Consider the following 22,034-nt stretch of genomic DNA (forward strand, 5'->3'; position numbering starts at 1 on the left):
ATTACACAATGTTAGACTTCCAGTACGAAATAGAAATACATTTTTCCTATTACAGGTCAAGAATTGTGAACTTTGAGGCCTCAAATGACCTGATTCAGTCAAAACCCCTTCAGTTTGAAGCACACATTGCATCCATTGTTGAATTTGTTTTATTTACATGCACTTTGAGATGAGAGGCTATGTCGTCTGCCCCCAAAAGGAAATTGTGTTTGGTAAACTTTGAATATAATGCTCTGGAGAGGCAGGCGACTAAATTGCTTATCCCAGTTGGAACGGCCTTGGGGGGAAGGTTTACATACAACGGACCTCAAAGGATAAAAAGCCATTTTTCCCCTGGTCATGAAAGGAGATAAACCAGGGAGATCATAAAACATTATGTTCTGGCCATTAGATGTTTTAACACACAATGGCCAAAACTCAAATTCAGGATCACACCTGTGTTCACCCATTCCCTAATAAAAAAACTATTGTTTCTACCATGAGAAGACAAACAAACGGAAAACTACCTGGACAAAGAGAAGAACCTGTAATTTATTTATCTACACCAAAGACGGGGGTAGAGATTGTGTCATACAGACAATTTGTCAGAGAAGTCTGGTCCATAAGGTAGTTAGAACTTCCCGCCATTAGATGGCGCCAAGCTGGCTATTTAAACTGACTCTCTGCATGGATTCATTGCAGCTTCCTGTGTACTGTTCCTGACTTCTTGTGACTTCTGATCTTGATCCGGCTTGTTGCCTCTAACCTATGCTTGTCTGCTTCCTACCCTGACCCTGGCTTGTCTTCTGGATTTCGCTTCTGCCTGTTGATCCTGCATTGCTGCTCTCCTGGTACCGACCCGGCTTGTGACCCGATTACTCTGCTGCCTATCGTCTATGTCCTTCCTGCCCAACCATTACCTACCCGGCTTGTTTGACCCTGCACCCAGCAGCCATTTTAAATATGGTAAATATACCTTGCTGTTATTTGATATTATTTACTATCATTTATTTTCTTCCTTATATGTTTTATATTTCATATTTAAGGGTAACGAGATTACAGTCCCAGCCGTATTAACCATATGTAGATTTTTTTCTAAGAGGTGATTTTTGGTTTTTATACATTTTTATTAATATCAGATTTAGCGCATATTGGCGTATTAGTCTCTCGTTTTGCATGGCCTATTCTCGCTCCATCTGCAGTGGAGTGACTGTCGGCTGCGCAATTCGCAGACAATTAAGATCTGATTATATAGCACACTTAAATATGGTTTATGCTACTACATCTGGGAAAATGTAATCTTGCTATATTTTTACTTTCATCATTAAGCTAAATATCACATTGCATTTATCGTTTTTGTTTGTATTTTATGTAAGGTTATCTTTTTGCGTCATCTCAAGTTTGATCATTTATTGTGAATACATGCTTGTGAATAAATGTTCTTATATATTCCATACTGTAGACTTTTCACTAAGATTGGTATATGCTTTTAAAAATAAATTATTAGATCAAAAAGAACTCGTTATACTCGTTCAGAATAATATTCTCGAACATGTAAAACGCACAACAACAAGGTATAGGATATAGTCTATATACGGTACCAAAATGTTTAGCCAGACCAAATGGCAGTCACATAACCTATATTTACGCCTCTGGTCTCATAGACATGGACCTAAAAGATGTTAGAACTGGGCAAATCATCCTACTGGCATTCACCCATAATTATAGCGATGATTCTGAACTGTGCCGTAGTATCACAATAACTTAAAGTGATTGTAAAGTCTCCTTTTAAAAAAAATAAATAAATAACAAATATGTTATACTTACCTCCTCTGTGCAGTTGGTTTTGCACAGAGCAGCCCTGACCCTCTTCTTCTTGGGTCCCTCTTCTGTGCTCCTGGCCCCTCCCTCCTGTCGAGTGCCCCCACAGCAAACAGCTTGCTATGGGGGCACCTGAGCCAAGCTGCAGCTCTGTGTGTCCATTTAAACATGGAGCTGCCGCTTGGCCCTGCCCCTCCCTCTCCTGATTGGCTAACCGACTTTGATTGACAGCTGAGGGAGCCAATGGTGTCGTGGCTTTTTATCTTAATGCATAGAATGTATTAAGATAAAAAACCTTTTGACTTTTCAATTCCTTTAATAAATAAATGAGTGTAGCTGCTATATCTTTGATATGATCATACAAAAATCTAAAAATTAGACAGTGCTACCACACAAGATAAACACATACACTATATTACCAAAAGTAATGGAATACCTGCCTTTACACGCACATGAACTTTAATGACATCCCAGTCTTAGTCCGTAGGGTTCAATATTGAGTTGACCCATCCTATGCAGCTATAACAGCTTTAACTCTTCTGGGAAGGCTGTCCACAAGGTTTAGGAGTGTGTCTATGGGAATGTTTGACTATTCTTCCAGAAGCACATAAGGCAAATAGGCGTGTTCACCTAAAACCGGCCTAAATCACCTCCCCAACAATACACATGAGAAACAAAACAGGAAACGTCCCACTGGGATTTGAATGGACAAGGCGATCAGGGGGTATGAGGAGTAGGTAGCAACAAAGAAAGTATAATAGAATAAAAACAATCTTTTATTGAACAAGATTAAAATTGTATAAATTCCTGGAACATGCAACAATTCTAACAATGTCTCACAGTACAGTGTACACATAACACAATACCAAACTGGTGGGGGCTTTGCTCAGGTCTGGCGCATAAGGTCAGTATCAAGAGGTGAAACAACTGATCAATTATGCAACATATAGACATCCCGACATGTTTCAAAACCTATATTGATTTCTTCCTCAGGGAAAATTGAGAGCATAGACATGTTAGACCTATAGAATACAATTATGCACTGAAATTAGTGTTATGTTCAAAGTAAAAAGCAAACCAAAAAAGTATAGAGAAACTTACATTTTCAAAAGCAATATGAATCTACTGATATAGAACATGGAGACTGCATGTCATATTTACGGTCGGTATGTGCAATTGTGTCAGCATATACATTTGGCAAAGAAAGGGATAAAAGCAATGATATGTTGGCCCCAGCAGCAACAGCTAGTCTCTCAAAGAGAGAAGGGTATTCACAAGTGGAAAAACATAAAAATTCAAGGCCGTGGTTTAATATAGAGGCACTTATGGTAAATAAATTTGAGATTGCCCGGGGTTTTATTTGCAGTGTCCTTGCCCACAGATGCGTCAAAGACAGAAACGCTCGTGAGGATCGCTATAAAAGGGAGGACAACTTGGAGAGAGAGAGAGAAAAAAGGGGGGAGGGGGAAAAATGGGGGCGTAAAAAAAAATATATATAGTTAATTTGAGGATGTATATACAAAAGGGATGTATATTATAGTAGAAGAGGGGGAGAGAGAGGTCGGGGGGGGGTAAGAGGGACAAGGGGGAGAGGAAAGGAAGGCCCAATCGTACCTGTGTAGGGCATCCTATCTCAACCTGTTCATCACACACATTGACCAACTGATGACCGCCGGTATGGGAGATGGAAAAACATCCGCGTTATATATCCTAAAGGTTCACCAGGTAATCAAGTGAATGTGTCTCACCTGTGTAAGTGTCCCCCCTACGTCAAAGAGTGGCTTCCTGACATCCCAAAAGGAAGGAGGTAAGAGGAGAACATCATCCAAGGGTCCCCTAGACTGATTTCCCAGTCACTATGGCATTCGGCGCCACTGCGCATGCTCGGCGCGGCGGGGTCAGATGTCAGAGGACTGCTGACATGCGTGCGAGGGCCCAGGCCACGGACAAGATGTATCAGTCCGTGTATGTGCATGGGAGATACGGATAGACATCACAAAGTGACATCGTCCCTCTCTGCACTGATTCGGCACCCTAAAACTACAAGCTCCAGAAGCCTAAGCGTGGGGCCTGCGCGTGCCGGGGAGCGCTGCATAGCCGCATCATCATCAACAAAGGCAAACCTGCAATCTACAAAGTATTTTCATCAAAAAATAAAAGATGAAATAAAAGACTGTGAGACATTGTTAGAATTGTTGCATGTTCCATGAGTTTATACAATTTTAATCTTGTTCAATAAATTATTGTTTTTATTCTATTATACTTTTTTTATTGCCACCTACTCCTCATACCCTCTGATTGACCTTGTCCATTCAAATCCCCATGGGACGTTTCCTTCTTTGTTTCTCATTCTTCCAGAAGCGCATTTGTGAGGTCAGCCACAGTCTCCGCTCTAATTTATTCCAAAGGTGTTCTAACGGGTTGAGGTCAGGACTCAGTACAGGCCAGTCAAGTTCCTCCACCCCAAACTAACCCATCCATGTCTTTATGGACCTTGCCTTGTGCACTGGTGCGCAGTCATGTTGGAACAGGAAGAGGCAATCTACAAACTGTTCCCACAAAGTTGGGAGCATGAAATTGTCCAAAATGTCTTCGTATGCTGACACAATAAGAGTTCCATTCCCTGGAACTAAGAACCAAGCCCAACCTCTGAAAAACAACCCACACCATAATCCCCCCTCCACCAAATGATTGTGTGCTATGATACACTTTTCTGGCACTCATTGCAGTGCTGAAGATACCTTCCCAGTAGTGGTTTTGGAGGATGGGGTGGAAGAACTTGACTGGCCTGCACAGAGTCCTGACTTCAACCTGATAGAACACCTTTTGGATGAATTAGAGCGGAGACTGCGAGACAGGCCTTCTTGTCCAACGTCAGTGCCTGACCTCACAAATGCGCTTCTGTAAAGAATGGTCAATTATTCCCATGGACACACTCCCAAGCTTTGTGGACAGCCTTCCCACAAGAGTTGAAGCTGTTATACTTATTATAACAACTTATATACTTATTAGAATTATTATAACAACAAAACCTATTTATAACAACTTAAAAAAATTAGACCCACAGGTCTCAACATCATAGTATGCATATACACTACAGTATATATATCTGAGCACTGACAGACTGACCCCCCACCCGTTCAACCTCTGCAGCAATGCTGGCAGCACTCATATGTCTAATTCCCTAAGACAACCTCTGGATATGACGCTGAGCATGTTCACTCAACTTCTTTGGCCAACCATGGCGAGGCCTGTTCTGAATGGAACCTGTCCTGTTAAACCGTTATATGGTCTTGGCCAACATGCTGCAGCTAAGTTTCAGGATCTTGGCAATCTTCTTAAAGCCTAGGCCATCTTTATATAGAGCAACAATTCTTTCTTCAGATCCTCAGAGAGTTCTTTTCCACGAGGTGCCATGTTGAACTTCCAGTGACCAGTATGAGAGAGTGAGAGCGATAACACCAAATTTACCACACCTGCTCCCCATTCACACCTGAGACCTTGTAACACAAACGAGTCACAGGGGAGGGAAAATGGCTAATTTGGCCCAATTTGGAAATTTTCACTCAGGGGTGTACTCACTTTTGTTGCCAGCGGTTTAGACATTAATGGCTGTGTGTTGAGTTATTTTAAGGGGACAGCAAATTTACACTGTTATACAAGCTGTACACTCACTACTTTACATTGTAGCAAAGTGTCATTTCTTCTGTGTTATCACATGAAAAAATATAATAAAATATTTACAAAAATGTGAGGGGTGTACTCACTTTTGTGAGATACTGTGTGTGTGTGTGTGTATATATATATATATATATATATATATATATATATATATATATATATATATATATATATATATATATATATATATATATATATATACTGTATACACATACTATGATGTTGAGACCTGTTGGTCTTATTTTTTAAGTTGTTATAAAAAGTTTAGTTAATTTATATATAATTTGTGTGGTTATATTTGGTACCTTGTGAATATATGGCTCTAGTATAGGCATGTTTGTATAACCCACATTTTTTAAAGAGGAAGTAAACCCTCTGATAAAAAAAAAAATGTGAAAAAAAAACATGTAAAGACAAAGGCATGATGAGCTAGCATGCATCGCATACTAACTCATTATGAAGTACTTACAGCGGTGATCGAAAGTTTGGGCACCCCATGTAAAAATTTGTATTAATGTGCATAAAGAAGCCAAGGAAAGATGAAAAAATCTCCAAAAGGCATCAAATTATATTATATTATACATTCTTATAATATGTCAACAAAAGTTAGATTTTATTTCCATCATTTACACTTTCAAAATAACAGAAAACAAAAAAATTGTGTCTGCAAAAGTTTGGGCACCCTGCAGAATTAATATCTTGTACTGCCCCCTTTGGCAAGTATCACAGCTTTTAAATGCTTTTTTTAGCCAGCCAAGAGTCTTTCAATTCTTGTTTGAGGTATCTTTGCCCATTTTTCCTTACAAAAGTCTTCCAGTTCTTTGAGATTTCTGGGCTGTCTGTCACGCACTGCTCTTTTAAGGTCTATCCATAGATTTTCAATTATGTTGAGGTCAGGAGATTGTGAAGGCCATGGCAAAACCTTCAGTTTACGCCTCTTCGTGTAATCCCCCTTGGATTTCGAGGTGTGTTTAGGATCATTATCCATTTGTAGAAGCCATCCTCTCTTTAACTTCAGCTTTTTCACAGATGGCATCAAGTTACCATCCAAAATTTGCTGAAATTTTATTGAATCCATTTTTCCTTCTACTCGTGAGATGTTCCCTGTGCCACTGGCTGCAATACAACCCCAAAGCATGATTGATCCACCCCCATGCTTAACAGTTGGACAGAGGTTCTTTTCATTAAATTCTGTGCCCTTCTTCTCCAAACGTACTTCTGCTCATTCCAGGCCACAAAGTTCAATTTTAACCTCATCGGTCCACAGAACTTGTTTCGAAAATGCATTAGGCTTGTCTATATGTTCAAACGCTGATTTTTGTGGTGAGGACGTAGAAGAGGTTTTCTTCTGATGACTCTTCCATGAAGACCATATTTGTACAAGTATCTCTTTATAGTGGAATAGTGTACACAACTCCAGTGTCTGCCTGTAAGATTCTGGTACCTCTGGTACCCTTAATAATCTATTTCCTTCCAAATATGCGTCCCACCTTTCTTACTAGGTGGTACGCATATACCTTTAAGACAGATGATGTCATCGCTGAGCGCCGCAGAGCGGCTATTTCAACCGCCGGCGTTCTCACTCACATCGTTCGTTCAACCTGCCTTGTGTATCCACATGCTTTCAAGCCTGTCTTGCTGTCGGAACCTCCAGCTGGTTGCTTCTACCTGGAGCAGACCGGAACCTCGCTACTGATCCCTGTATCTCGCTACCGCATCTTCCCCTCTCTACTGGACCCCTCTACTACTAACATTTACTAGTGATAAGTACCCCACAGGGGAATCCTCCATAACCTACTTACACTATCTATCATCTGCACTGTTGCATAGATTGCTAGCTCTTGAGCCTACTACCATCTACTATCTGCACTGTTACATAGATTGCTAGCTCTTGAGTCTACTACCATCTATCATCTGCACTGTTACATAGATTGCTTGTTCTTAAGTCTACTACCATCTATCCTTGCACTGGGTTAGTCTATCCTGTAATTGTCATCTGCTGTCCTTACCACCTGTCACCATACTCGATTACTAACCTATCTGCACTCTACCTAATACCATCTAGTACTCTCCTGAACAAACCTATCAAGTACTTACCATCTCTATCACTGTTCACACCTGTCCCTTCAGCACAACACCTTCATACTGTCATATACATTCCACCACTCCAGGAACATCTTATTGAGTGTGTATATTTCTGTATGTTGAAGCTGAGAGAGCCAAAAGGGATGAGTCTGGAGAGTTGGATCTGGTTATTCAACACATCTCTACATGACTACTGAGTGGAGATTTTGCAGCTGCATATCCAGCCTACTACAAAAACGCAGGAGCGTTACAGATTGAACGAACCTGAAAAAAAAAATGGATTCAGCAGAATTACCCACTCAAGTGACACAATTAACACAACAAGTAAATGCGTTAATACTTGCTCTTACTGAAGTAAAAGAAGAGAATCAGACTCTGACGCAGCAGGTAACCCGTCTCTCACGGCTTACTACTGTTCAGCCCCCTGAACCTAAAATAAACCCTCCCCTAGTGTTTACAGGTGATCGGAAAAAATTTAGTGAATTCAAAAACGCATGTCAATTGTTTTTTTTGTTAAAACCTCGTACATACTCTACTGATCATATTAAAGTCTGTACCGTTATTTCATACTTAACGGGTGATCCCCGGGCCTGGGCAGACTCTCTCTTTGAGAAAAATGATCAGATTCTCAACTCCTATTCCTTATTTCTAGCAGAACTCGCTAGTTTATATGAAGACCCCAATAGGCAGAGTACTGCTGATAATCAATTAAGGACTTTAAAACAAGGAAGGAGACCTGTAGAAGACTTTGTAGCAGAGTTCAAAAGATGGACCCTTGATTCAGGGTGGAATGATACATCTCTGCAAACTCAATTCAGACTCGGGTTATCAGAAGCTGTTAAAGACGAGCTCGCCCGAGCGGATTTACCTGGCACCTTGGATGCTTTGATACAACTTAGTATCAACATCGACAGACGACTACGAGAAAGAAGGGCTGAAAAAATGGGAATGCCATTAACTAGTCCTTCTCAGATTGCGGCCGTTGACCCTACTCCCATGGAGGTAGGAACTATACGCCCACCTTTATCAACTACTGAACTATCCAGAAGGAGATCCAGAAATCTCTGCATGTACTGCGCATCCCCGGATCATTTGATATGCGTCTGTCCCCTTGTCCGCAAAAAAGAGGGTGAGTGTTCACATGTCTTGCTAGGAGGATTAACGACTTCCTTTTCTAACCCCTATCTTTTTGTTCATTTAACATTACAGTGGGACCAGACTAGGATCACCACCAAGGCTATGATCGACACTGGATCTTGTGGAAACTATATTGATACACGTTTTGTTACCTTAAATAAAATACCTATTATTTCAAAGCTTAAACCTGTTTCTGTTAGTTTCATTAACGGTATTCCATTGTCTTCTGGTCCAATCACCAACCAGACACAGGCACTCCTTGCCACTGCCAACGAGTCTCATGTGGAGACCATCACCTTTGATATACTATCCTCACCCCATTTTTCCATTATTTTGGGACTTCCCTGGTTACACACACACCAACCAATCATGGATTGGAAAAGACGGACTTTGGCCTTCCCTTCTCACTATTGTGAGATTACGTGTAACCTCCCATCTTATGGAAAGATCCTGTTTGTGGTGTCAGATGAGATTGCACCACTATGCTATCAGGATCTGTCCGAAGTAATCCTTGAGAAAAATTCTCAAGTGTTGCCTCCCCATAGGGATTATGATTGCACTATCGATCTACTCCCTAACAGCAAATTGCCTTTCGGTCATGTTTATCCCCTTTCACAGGATGAACTTTCTCATCTCAAGGAATACTTGGATGAGAATTTGAAAAAAGGGTTCATCAGACCCTCTACTTTTTCCACAGCTGCAGGACTTTTCTTTGTCCGCAATGAGGATTCCAGTCTTAGGCCTATTATCGATTATAGGCAATTAAATACGATTACGATAAAGGATCGCTATCCTTTGCCGCTCATCCCTGAACTCATTGAACAAGTGCATGGGGCTACTTACTTCTCTAAATTAGACCTGAAAGGGGCATACAACCTAATCCGAATCCGTGACGGAGATTAGTAGAAAACAGCATTCAGAACCAGATACGGATTATTCGAATATCTTGTGATGCCATTCGGGTTGTGTAATGCTCCCGCAGCCTTCCAAAGGTTCATAAACGACATCTTTAGAGACTTACTTGATGTCTGTGTCGTAGTATACCTGGACGATATACTTATCTATTCGCGATCTATGGGTAATGTTCTGGTACCTTTGGGTACCCTAATTACTCTTTCATAAGTGTATGCGCCCCACCATTCTCTTTTGGTAAGGTGCGCATACACCTTTAAGACTGATGCTGTCATCACTGAGCGCCGGACTGATGGCTATTTAGATCGCCGGCTCTCACTCACATGTGTTCGTTCAAACTGCTTTGTGCCTTGATGCTAACCTGTCTTGAAGCTCTCATGCTTGCAAGCTTACCTCGCTGTCGGAACCACGCTGCGCTGATCCCTGTATCCCGCTACCGGATCATCCGCTCTTGCCGAACCTCTCCTCTGCTACATTGCTATTAGTGATAAGTACCCCGTAGGGGAAACCTCTATAACTTTCATACTAAAGCTTACACTATCTAGCTCTGCATACTAAGGACAATTACTACATCTACATTATCTAAGATTGCTAGCTCTTGAGCCTACTACCACCTGTTCTTGCACTGGGTTGATCTCTCTTGTATGTCCACCTGCTACTCTGTCATCTGCTACCATACATGATTGCTAAACCTATCTGCATCTCATCTGCTACTATCTTACTTTCAAGAACATTTCCTTTCAAGTGTCTGTCATCTACCATCTCTACCCAACCTGTCTCTTCAGCCTATCATCACTGTGTTACTATATACATAAGCCACTCTAGGAAACATCTTATTGAGTGTGTGTATTTACTTGCTGAATTGAGATCCTCCACACATGATGAGTCATTGAGAGTTGGGAATGGTGTCTCAGCGTTTCTCTACATGACTACTGAAGTGGAATATTTCTGCAGCTGAAAATCCACATCATACATAAAACGCAGGAGCGTTACAGATACAGATTGAACGAACCACAAATGGATTCAGCAGAAATAACCACTCAGATGACACAATTAAAACAGCAAGTACCTGCGTTAATACACGCACTTGCTGAATTAAAAGAAGACAATCAGGCTCTGTCGCAGCAGGTAATTAGACCAACACAACTTACCACTGCTCAGTCCCCTGAACCCAAAATAAATCCTCCTTTGGTATTTACAGGCGATCGCAAAAAATTTTGCGAATTCAAAAACGCATGTGAGTTACTTTTCTTGCTAAAACCCCGTACCTACCTTACTGATCACATTAAGGTTTGTACTATTATTTCTTACCTAACAGGCGATCCTCGGGCCTGGGCAGACTCTCTTTTTGAGAAAAGCGATCAGCTTCTCAACTCCTATGCCTTGTTCCTAGCAGAACTCACTAGCCTATATGATGATCCCAATAGGCAGAGTACTGCCGATCTTCAATTAAGATCCTTGAAACAAGGTGGGAGACCTGTAGAAGACTTTGTCACAGAATTCAAGAGATGGACCCTTGATTCAGAATGGAATGATGCAGCTCTGAAATCCCAATTTAGGCTTGGCCTATCAGAGGCCGTTAAAGACGAGCTCGCCCGAGCGGATCTGCCAAAAACCCTGGATGCATTGATACAACTCAGTATCACCATAGATAGAAGACTACGAGAAAGAAAGGCTGAGAAAATGGGAATGCCATTATCCAGTTCTTCTCGGATTTCGGCTGTTGACCCCGTTCCTATGGAGGTAGGAACCATACGCCCACCTCTATCAACTATGGAAAGAGCCAGAAGACGATCTGGTAATCTCTGCTTGTACTGTGCATCCCCGGATCACAAGATAAACGTCTGTCCCCTAGTCTACAAAAAGAAGGGTGAGTGTTCACATGTCCTCCTAGGGGGATTGACAACTTCAATCACTAACCCTTACCTTTCTGTTTGCTTAACATTACAGTGGGACCAGAACAGGATTACTACTAAGGCCATGATTGACACAGGATCTTGTGGAAATTATATTGACATACGTTTTGCTGCTTTAAATAAAGTTCCTATTATTTCTAAACTTAAACCTGTCTCAGTGAGTCTTATTAACGGTGTTCCTTTATCCTCTGGTCCGATCACTGATCAGACACAGGCACTCCTAGTCACAACTAACGGGTCTCATATGGAGACCACTACCTTCGATCTAATACCTTCACCCCACTTTCCCATTGTTTTGGGACTTCCCTGGTTGCACACACATCAACCAACCATAGATTGGAAGGAACGGACCCTGACCTTCCTCTCTTGCTATTGCGAGGGTACATGTAACCTCCCGTCTTTCGGGAAGATCCTGTCTGTGGTGACAGATGAGATTGCACCACTATGTTATCAGGATCTCTCTGAGGTTTTTCTTGAGAAAAATGCTCAAGCACTACCTCCCCATCGAGACTATGATTGTAGCATTGATCTACTCCCAAATAGCAAATTGCCGTTCGGTCATGTTTATCCTCTTTCACAGGATGAACTTTCCCATCTCAAAGACTATTTGGATGAGAATTTGGAAAAAGGTTTTATTAGACCTTCCACTTCTTCCACAGCAGCAGGACTCTTTTTTGTCCGCAATAAGGACTCAAGTCTCAGGCCTATCATCGACTATAGGCAATTGAATGCTATTACAATAAAAGATCGCTATCCTCTACCGCTTATCCCTGAGCTCATTGAGCAGGTGCGTGGAGCTACCTATTTTTCAAAATTGGACCTGAAAGGAGCATACAATCTCATTCGAATCCGTGATGGACACGAGTGGAAGACTGCATTCAGAACCAGATACGGATTGTTCGAATATCTTGTAATGCCATTCGGGCTATGCAACGCCCCTGCAGTTTTTCAACGATTTATAAACGATATTTTCAGAGACTTACTAGATGTCTGTGTTGTGGTATATCTGGACGATATACTTATATACTCACGATCCCTGTCTGAACACATAAGACATGTAAGACTAGTATTATCGAGATTGCTTGCACACAACCTTTATGTGAAACTGAAAAAATGCTTGTTTCATAAAGAAGAGGTACTCTTTCTAGGCTACATCATATCCAAAACAGGAATCGAGATGGACATGAGTAAGATATCCTGCATTCAGGATTGGCCTACACCAACCACACGCAAGGCGCTACAGCGATTCCTTGGATTTTCGAATTTCTACAGGAAGTTCATTAGAAACTTCTCTGCCATTGTGAGACCCCTCACACAGCTCACTAGCATTAAAAAACCATTCAAATGGTCAGATGAAGCAAATAAAGCTTTTCACCTGTTAAAGACAAGGTTTACTTCTGCTCCCATACTACGCCATCCAGACCCATCCCTCCAATACATTCTGGAAGTAGATGCGTCAAACATGGCAGTAGGAGCAATACTCTCCCAACGACCAACTCACACTTCACCACTTCATCCAGTCGCCTTTTTTTCTAAATCCCTAAGCAGTCCAGAGATAAATTACCCCGTGGGTGAAAAGGAACTGCTTGCTATAAAATTGGCTCTGGAGAATTGGCGACATCTACTCGAAGGCACCCAATTACCAATACTTATATACACGGACCATAAAAATCTCCAATATCTTCAGACTAACAAAACTCTCTCGCACCGACAGGTACGATGGTCACTATTCTTTCTAAGGTTTAACTTCCTAGTGACCTACACACCTGCAGATAAGAACAAAAAGGCGGATGCACTATCACGACTAACTGAAGAAAACTACTTTGAAATCCCTTCCGTTCCTATAATACCTCACAAACGCATTATTGGAGTTGTCCGTTCCTTGAAGGAAGAGGTTTTGCATGGTATAAGTTTGGATTCACCCCCACCACAACTAAATACTGATGCAGAAGGCTTCCTCTACTACAACGACAAACTTTACATACCACCTACCATACGCACCAAGATCTTGGAATTATCGCATGATGTGCCTATGGCAGGACATATGGGTATGACAAAGACTTTCAATTTGATTTCTCGGCAATTCTGGTGGCCTGACATGAAAACATCTATACAAAAATTCGTCTCTTCATGCAATGTCTGTGCCAGGTCCAAAATTGACACTACGAGACCATCCGGTCTACTATGCAGTCTACCAATACCCCAAACTCCATGGGAAGTTGTGTCCTTGGACTTTATAGTGGAATTGCCTCCTTCCAAAGGATTTAATACCATCTTAGTGTCAGTGGACCATCTGACAAAAATGGCACATTTCATTGCTATTTGCAGACTACCTTCGTCCAAACAAACGGCAGAACTCCTGATGAAACATGTCTTTAAGTTACATGGTATCCCAAAAACTCTTCTGTCTGACCGTGGATCACAATTTATTTCCAAGTTCTGGCAAGAACTATGTCACATACTACGGATCGAGCGGAAGCTCACTTCTCCTTACCATCCGCAGACCAACGGACAGACTGAAAGAGTCAACCAATGCATCGAGCAATATTTACGTTGTTACACTTCTTACCAACAGGATGATTGGGTGGATCTTCTCCCTCTGGCAGAATTTGCCTACAACAACGCAACCCACAGTACAACCAAGCAGAGTCCGTTCTACTTGAACTATGGGTTTCATCCCTCTATTCTTCCACCACGCATCCTTCCTTCAAATAACCCAGTAGCTTCAGACTATCTTACCCAAATAAAGGACTCTCTGGGTTTGCTTAATACTACCATTGCACACGCTCATAGTCAACAAAAGAAGTACTATGATCTTCGCAGAAGACCTTCTCCTCAGTACGCTATCGGGGACCTCGTTTGGCTCTCAACAAAAAATTTAAGACTGAAAATCCCTAGCAAAAAGCTTGGACCTCTGTTCTTGGGACCTTTCCCAATCAAGAAACTTATTGGAAAAGCTGCAGTACAGCTTACATTGCCAATAGACCTCAAAATACATCCCATTTTCCATGTGTCGCTACTGAAGCCCCATGTTCCTGACCAAGGAATAAGGCCTACGATCCCACCTCCTCCTCCGGTACAAGTTGAAGGTGGAGAAGAATATGGGATAAAAGAGATTCTGGATTCTCGTATCCACAGAGGAAGACTTCAGTACTTGGTTCGATGGAAGAACTATGGGCCCCAAGACGACACCTGGCTAAACACCTCTGACATACATGCCTCTAGATTAATCCGCAATTTTCATGCGAAGTACCCAGACAAACCAGCTCCAGAGGCCTTCAGGAGCCGGCCTTAAGGGGGGGGTACTGTAATGTTCTGGTACCTTTGGGTACCCTAATTACTCTTTCATAAGTGTATGCGCCCCACCATTCTCTTTTGGTAAGGTGCGCATACACCTTTAAGACTGATGCTGTCATCACTGAGCGCCGGACTGATGGCTATTTAGATCGCCGGCTCTCACTCACATGTGTTCGTTCAAACTGCTTTGTGCCTTGATGCTAACCTGTCTTGAAGCTCTCATGCTTGCAAGCTTACCTCGCTGTCGGAACCACGCTGCGCTGATCCCTGTATCCCGCTACCGGATCATCCGCTCTTGCCGAACCTCTCCTCTGCTACATTGCTATTAGTGATAAGTACCCCGTAGGGGAAACCTCTATAACTTTCATACTAAAGCTTACACTATCTAGCTCTGCATACTAAGGACTATTACTACATCTACATTATCTAAGATTGCTAGCTCTTGAGCCTACTACCACCTGTTCTTGCACTGGGTTGATCTCTCTTGTATGTCCACCTGCTACTCTGTCATCTGCTACCATACATGATTGCTAAACCTATCTGCATCTCATCTGCTACTATCTTACTTTCAAGAACATTTCCTTTCAAGTGTCTGTCATCTACCATCTCTACCCAACCTGTCTCTTCAGCCTATCATCACTGTGTTACTATATACATAAGCCACTCTAGGAAACATCTTATTGAGTGTGTGTATTTACTTGCTGAATTGAGATCCTCCACACATGAAGAGTCATTGAGAGTTGGGAATGGTGTCTCAGCGTTTCTCTACATGACTACTGAAGTGGAATATTTCTGCAGCTGAAAATCCACATCATACATAAAACGCAGGAGCGTTACACTATGCCTGAACATATAAAACATGTAAGACTTGTGTTATCCAGATTACTCTCACACAATCTATACGTGAAATTAAAAAAATGCTTATTTCATAAGGAAGAAATATTATTTCTAGGATACATCATATCCAAAACTGGAATTAAGATGGATATGAGCAAGATATCCTGTATTCTGGACTGGCCTATACCAACAACTCGTAAGGCATTACAGCGATTCCTTGGATTCTCCAACTTCTATAGGAAGTTCATCAAGAACTTTTCCGCTATTGTGAGACCTCTCACACAACTGACAAGTATAAAGAAATCATTCAAATGGTCAGAAGAAGCGAATCAAGCTTTCTGCTTGTTAAAATCAAGCTTTACCTCTGCTCCCATACTACGCCATCCAGACCCATCCCTCCAATATATTCTGGAGGTAGATGCGTCAAATATGGCAGTAGGAGCAGTTCTCTCCCAACGACCAACAAATACTTCACCACTCCACCCAGTTGCTTTCTTTTCAAAATCACTAAGCAGCCCAGAGGTGAACTACCCAGTAGGTGAAAAGGAGTTGCTTGCCATAAAACTGGCACTGGAGAATTGGCGACATCTACTCGAAGGTACCCAGTTACCAATACTCATATATACAGATCATAAAAACCTTCAATACCTCCAGACTAACAAAACTCTCTCCCACCGACAGGTACGATGGTCATTATTCTTCCTAAGATTCAACTTCCTAGTGACCTACACGCCTGCAGACAAAAATAAAAAAGCGGATGCGCTATCACGATTAATCGAAGATAACTGCGCCGAAATCCCTTCCATTCCCATAATACCCTATGAACGTATTATTGGTGTTGTCCGTTCCTTGAAGGAAGAGATTTTGCACAGTATAGGATTGGATTCACCTCCACCACAACTGAGTACTGATGCAGAAGGCTTCCTCTATTACAACGACAAACTTTACATACCCCCTACTATGCGCACCAAGATCTTGGAGTTGTCACATGATGTGCCCATGGCAGGACCTATGGGTATGACGAAAACCCTTAATTTGCTTACCAGGCAGTTTTGGTGGCCTGATATGAAGACGTCTGTACAAAAATTTGTTTCTTCATGTGACATCTGTGCAAGGTCCAAGATTGACACTACAAAACCATCTGGTCTACTCTGCAGTCTACCAATACCCCAGGTTCCATGGGAAGTTATGTCCTTAGACTTTATAGTAGAACTACCACCTTCTAAGGGATTTAATACCATTCTAGTGTCAGTGGACCACTTGACAAAGATGGCACATTTCATTGCTATCTGTAGACTACCTTCGTCTAAACAAACAGCGGAACTACTGATGAAACATGTGTTCAAGTTGCATGGAATTCCAAAGACTCTTTTGTCCGACCGTGGTTCACAGTTCATCTCTAAATTTTGGCAAGCACTTTGTCAAATATTACGGATTGAGCGAAAGCTCACTTCTCCCTACCATCCTCAGACCAACGGACAGACTGAAAGAGTCAACCATTGCATTGAGCAATATCTACGTTGCTATACATCATACCTACAGGATGATTGGGTGGACCTCCTCCCTCTGGCGGAATTTGCTTACAACAATGCAACCCACAGTACTACTAAGCAAAGTCCGTTCTACTTGAATTATGGGTTTCATCCCACTCTTCTTCCACCACGCATCCTGCCATCAAGTAACCCAGTAGCCTCGGATTACCTTACCCAAATAAAAGACTCTCTGGGTTTACTCAATACCACTATATCACACGCTCATAGTCAACAAAAAAGGTACTACGACCTTCGTAGAAGACCTTCTCCTCAGTATGCTATTGGGGACCTTGTTTGGCTATCAACAAGAAACTTAAGATTAAAAATCCCTAGCAAAAAACTTGGACCTCTATTTTTGGGACCCTTCCCAATTAAGAAACTTATTGGAAAAGCTGCAGTACAGCTCACCTTACCAGCAGATCTTAAGATCCATCCCATCTTCCATGTGTCGCTACTGAAGCCCCATGTTCCTAACCAAGGAATAAGGCCTACCATCTTGCCTCCACCTCCAATACAAGTTGAAGGCGAAGAAGAATATGAGATCAAAGAGATTTTGGATTCTCGCATCCATAGAGGAAGACTCCAGTATCTCATAAGATGGAAGAACTATGGACCCCAAGACGACACCTGGTTGGATACCTCTGATGTTCATGCACCTAGGCTTATACGAAGGTTTCACTCGAAATACCCAGAGAAACCAGTGCTATAGGCCTTCCGGAGCCGGCCTTAAGGGGGGGGGGGGTACTGTAAGATTCTGGTACCTCTGGTACCCTTAATAATCTATTTCCTTCCAAATATGCGTCCCACCTTTCTTACTAGGTGGTACGCATACACCTTTAAGACAGATGATGTCATCGCTGAGCGCCGCAGAGTGGCTATTTCAACCACCGGCGTTCTCACTCACATCGTTTGTTCAACCTGCCTTGTGTATCCACATGCTTTCAAGCCTGTCTTGCTGTCGGAACCTCCAGCTGGTTGCTTCTACCTGGAGCAGACCGGAACCTCGCTACTGATCCCTGTATCTCGCTACCGGATCTTCCCCTCTCTACTGGACCCCCCTACTACTAACATTTACTAGTGATAAGTACCCCACAGGGGAATCCTCCATAACCTACTTACACTATCTATCATCTGCACTGTTGCATAGATTGCTAGCTCTTGAGCCTACTACCATCTACTATCTGCACTGTTACATAGATTGCTAGCTCTGGAGTCTACTACCATCTATCATCTGCACTGTTACATAGATTGCTTGTTCTTAAGTCTACTACCATCTATCCTTGCACTGGGTTAGTCTATCCTGTAATTGTCATCTGCTGTCCTTACCACCTGTCACCATACTCGATTACTAACCTATCTGCACTCTACCTAATACCATCTAGTACTCTCCTGAACAAACCTATCAAGTACTTACCATCTCTATCACTGTTCACACCTGTCCCTTCAGCACAACACCTTCATACTGTCATATACATTCCACCACTCCAGGAACATCTTATTGAGTGTGTATATTTCTGTATGTTGAAGCTGACAGGCCCACAGTGATGAGTCTGGAGAGTTGGATCTGGTTATTCAACACATCTCTACATGACTACTGAGTGGAGATTTTGCAGCTGCATATCCAGCCTACTACAAAAACGCAGGAGCGTTACACTGCCAGATCTTTCTGGAGGGATTGTGCAGTCAAACGTGGGTTTTGAATTGTTTTTCTCACAATCCTGCAAGCTGTTCTGTCTGATATTTTTCTTGGTCTTCCAGATCTTGCTTTAACTTCCACTGTTCCTGATGACTGCCATTTCTTAATTACATTCCGAACAGAGGATATTGACATCTGAAAACGCTTTGCTATCTTCTTATAGCCTTCTCCAGCTTTGTGAGCGTCAACTATTTTCAGTTTCAGTTTTCTAGGCAACTGCTTAGAAGATCCCATGGTGCTGATTGTTAGGGCAAGGTCAGATGAGTCTGGGCATTTAAAACCTTTGAGATTGACATCACTTGGTCTTCCCAGACAATGATTGAGAACAATCCATGACACTAGCAGGTCTCAGCCTTGCAAAAGGGGCAGTGCATGCTATAAATTCTGCAGGGTGCCCAAACTTTTGCAGACGCCATTTTTTTTGTTTTCTGTAATTTTGAAAGTGTCAATGATGGAAATAAAATCTAACTTTTGTTGACATATTATAAGAATGTCTAATCTGTAATTTGATGCCTTTTGGAGATTTTTCCATCTTTCCTTGGCTTCTTTATGCACATTAATACAAATTTTTACCTGGGGTGCCCAAACTTTCGATCACCACTGTACCTAAAAACGAAGATCCCACAGTGCCACCCGCTCAGCGACAGGACGGACGACATGTTTGGCCGTCCTACTTCCTGGTTCGCTTCTTCTGGCCATCTGATTGACTGGAGGCGCGATTACATCACTCCCACGTTCACGGCACAGGGCTCTGAAGGAACGGCACAGGTGACCGTTCCTTCAGAGCGCATGCGACGATTACGTCATCGGCTGCATGCACTGTAAATATCTCCTAAACGGTGCATGTTAATAGATATTTATAGCACCTATAGGTAAGCTTTAATATAGGCTTACCTATAAGTAAAAGTGTTTAAAGTGGGTTTACAACCACTTTAAAGAGAGACCTTACAATAAAAAAAGAAAAAGAAGAAGTTTGCTTTGAATTGCACTGCAGCTAAAAGTAACTCCCATCCTTAAAATGCCCCGAATAAAAATAACAAAAAAAAATGCAGCAAAGGGGTTGATTGCCTAAACATCTACCAATCAGTAATAACAAACAGTTTTCCTACAGTATATAACCTTATTCTGTCCCTATTCCATTTGTCAGCTTTCCATATCCATTCCCTGCAGTCGTTTCCAATACACTGACACTATTTATTTATTTTCTTTATTACAGGTATGTACATATGTATGACAAATCTTATGTAGTGCTATATCCTTTACACATGCACATCCGTCCCTGTCCTCAAGTAGCTTATTTTCTAAAGTCCCGGCCTCACATGAACATACTATGGCAGACTTGGACAGGAGTCAATTAACCTACTAGCATGTCTTTGGAGTGTGAGAGGAAACCAGAGTACCCGAAGGAAACCCACACAACCACAAGTCTGCTCTGTGCTGACACTTTTATAGTGAGGTTCTGGCTTATCCAAAAGCCCTTTATTGGTCCTTCTAAGCTTTCTGGCCATGGCTCAAAGGTCATATATAACACTATGGTTTAAAAGAGAATCTCCTGGACAAACCATCCCATATGTAAATTCGCTGGGACTGAAAATCTTGACCCTGCAGGATTCAAATCAAACCTATGGTAACGGTGAACCCAAACCTCACCCCTAAATGTCATGCTGATAATATGCGAGGGTGGCTCCCCCCAGTGGGGACACAGAGAATAATAAACATCTTACAGAGGTTCCAGCTCTATCCAGAGGCACTCGCCTGTATTCTAAGCTGCTTGATTTCTACCAAATGAGACAATGTCAGCTGTATGACCGAAATATGTTTTGTGAACACCACTATGCCATCCTTCTGGGTAGAAATTCTGGTTAGAACTTTCAATGCCTATTTGTGGCACAATTAAACAACATTTACAATGCAAAATACTTTGCTGTGACCACAGATGTTCACAGTGTGTGACAAGCAAAGTTCCTGAAAATTGTACTAATATGTCAAATCTGAGATCAAGAGCTGAAACTTCCTCTCCGAAATGCTTCTGCAGGAAGCAGCAGACTAAAAGAGGTGAAACAACTGCCATTACACGTGTCTACACATGTCGCAATGCAGGGAACTGCCTAGTCAAATTTTATAACAAGTTCAAAGCAGTGTTCATTTTGGCAGCAAATTTCGATTTCGTTTTAGTTATAGTCTTTTGACTAAAATGTCATTTTAGTTTTAGTTGTATTTTAGTCTTTTGACTAAAATGCTATTTTCGTTTTAGTCATATTTTAGTCATCTGAATTGTTTTAGTCATATTTTAGTCGACTAAAACCTCCAGGGAATTTTAGTCGACTAAAATCTCATACATTTTAGTAAACTACAAATCGAATAGGTTTAGGTAATTGTAATGCATTATTTAAACATTTCTCTAGAATTTCCAAACTAATTATATACTCCTAGAGTAAAAAATATAATAATATGTTATTATTTATGGTATTGAGGTTTGAACACTCACTACAGACATAGATTTAGGGTCCATTCACACTAGTGCAACTTGTCAGGCGACTTGGTCGCCTGACAAGTCGCGGTGGGTCGCTCGCCATTGAATAGTACAGGACCTGTTCTAATAGGAGCGACACAAGACGACTTAGAAAAAGGGTCCTGTAATACTTTGGGGCGACCTGGAGGCGACTTGCATTGACTTCAATTATATGAAGTCCGTGCAAGTCGCGCCGAGGTCGCGGTGCACCGCGACTTCACAGGTCGCCCCACCAAGTCGTGTTGCCGCAGTCTGAACGGGGTCTTAGCGATTGTGATATCTAACAACTTTATAAATAAAACTAAGTTTCATAAACAAACAAAAATGTTGCTTTTTGACAAACAGAAGTGCAATTTTAAAATACAAAAAAACACAAAAAACTGTAAACTCCATTGGCTGTAATGTCATTGCACATACTGTATTACCTGAAAATCTTACCAACATTAATTATTAAGAAGAAATATAAGAAAATCCTTTTTCTTAATTTTTTCTCTTTCAGCAGCTTAGTAGATGCTCCTTACTTATGCTTGTGTGGTAGTGCAATACATGTTTAAACTTTAATGTGCTATTATTATGGACTCTGGATGGAATTGTGTTGCCACTTTCGGAATAGCCAACAGAGGAGTGTT

General features: G+C 41.7%; 1 protein-coding gene across 1 annotated transcript in view; it reads right to left on the minus strand.

Moving 5' to 3' along the window:
• DOK2 (docking protein 2) overlaps nucleotides 1-22,034 on the minus strand; it is a 72,459-nt gene that overhangs the window by 21,105 nt on the left and 29,320 nt on the right. The gene's annotated exons all lie outside the window — the stretch shown is intronic.

The sequence above is a fragment of the Pelophylax lessonae genome, assembly GCF_965119305.1.
Source record: "Pelophylax lessonae genome assembly, chromosome: 4".
Classification (NCBI taxonomy): domain Eukaryota; kingdom Metazoa; phylum Chordata; class Amphibia; order Anura; family Ranidae; genus Pelophylax; species Pelophylax lessonae.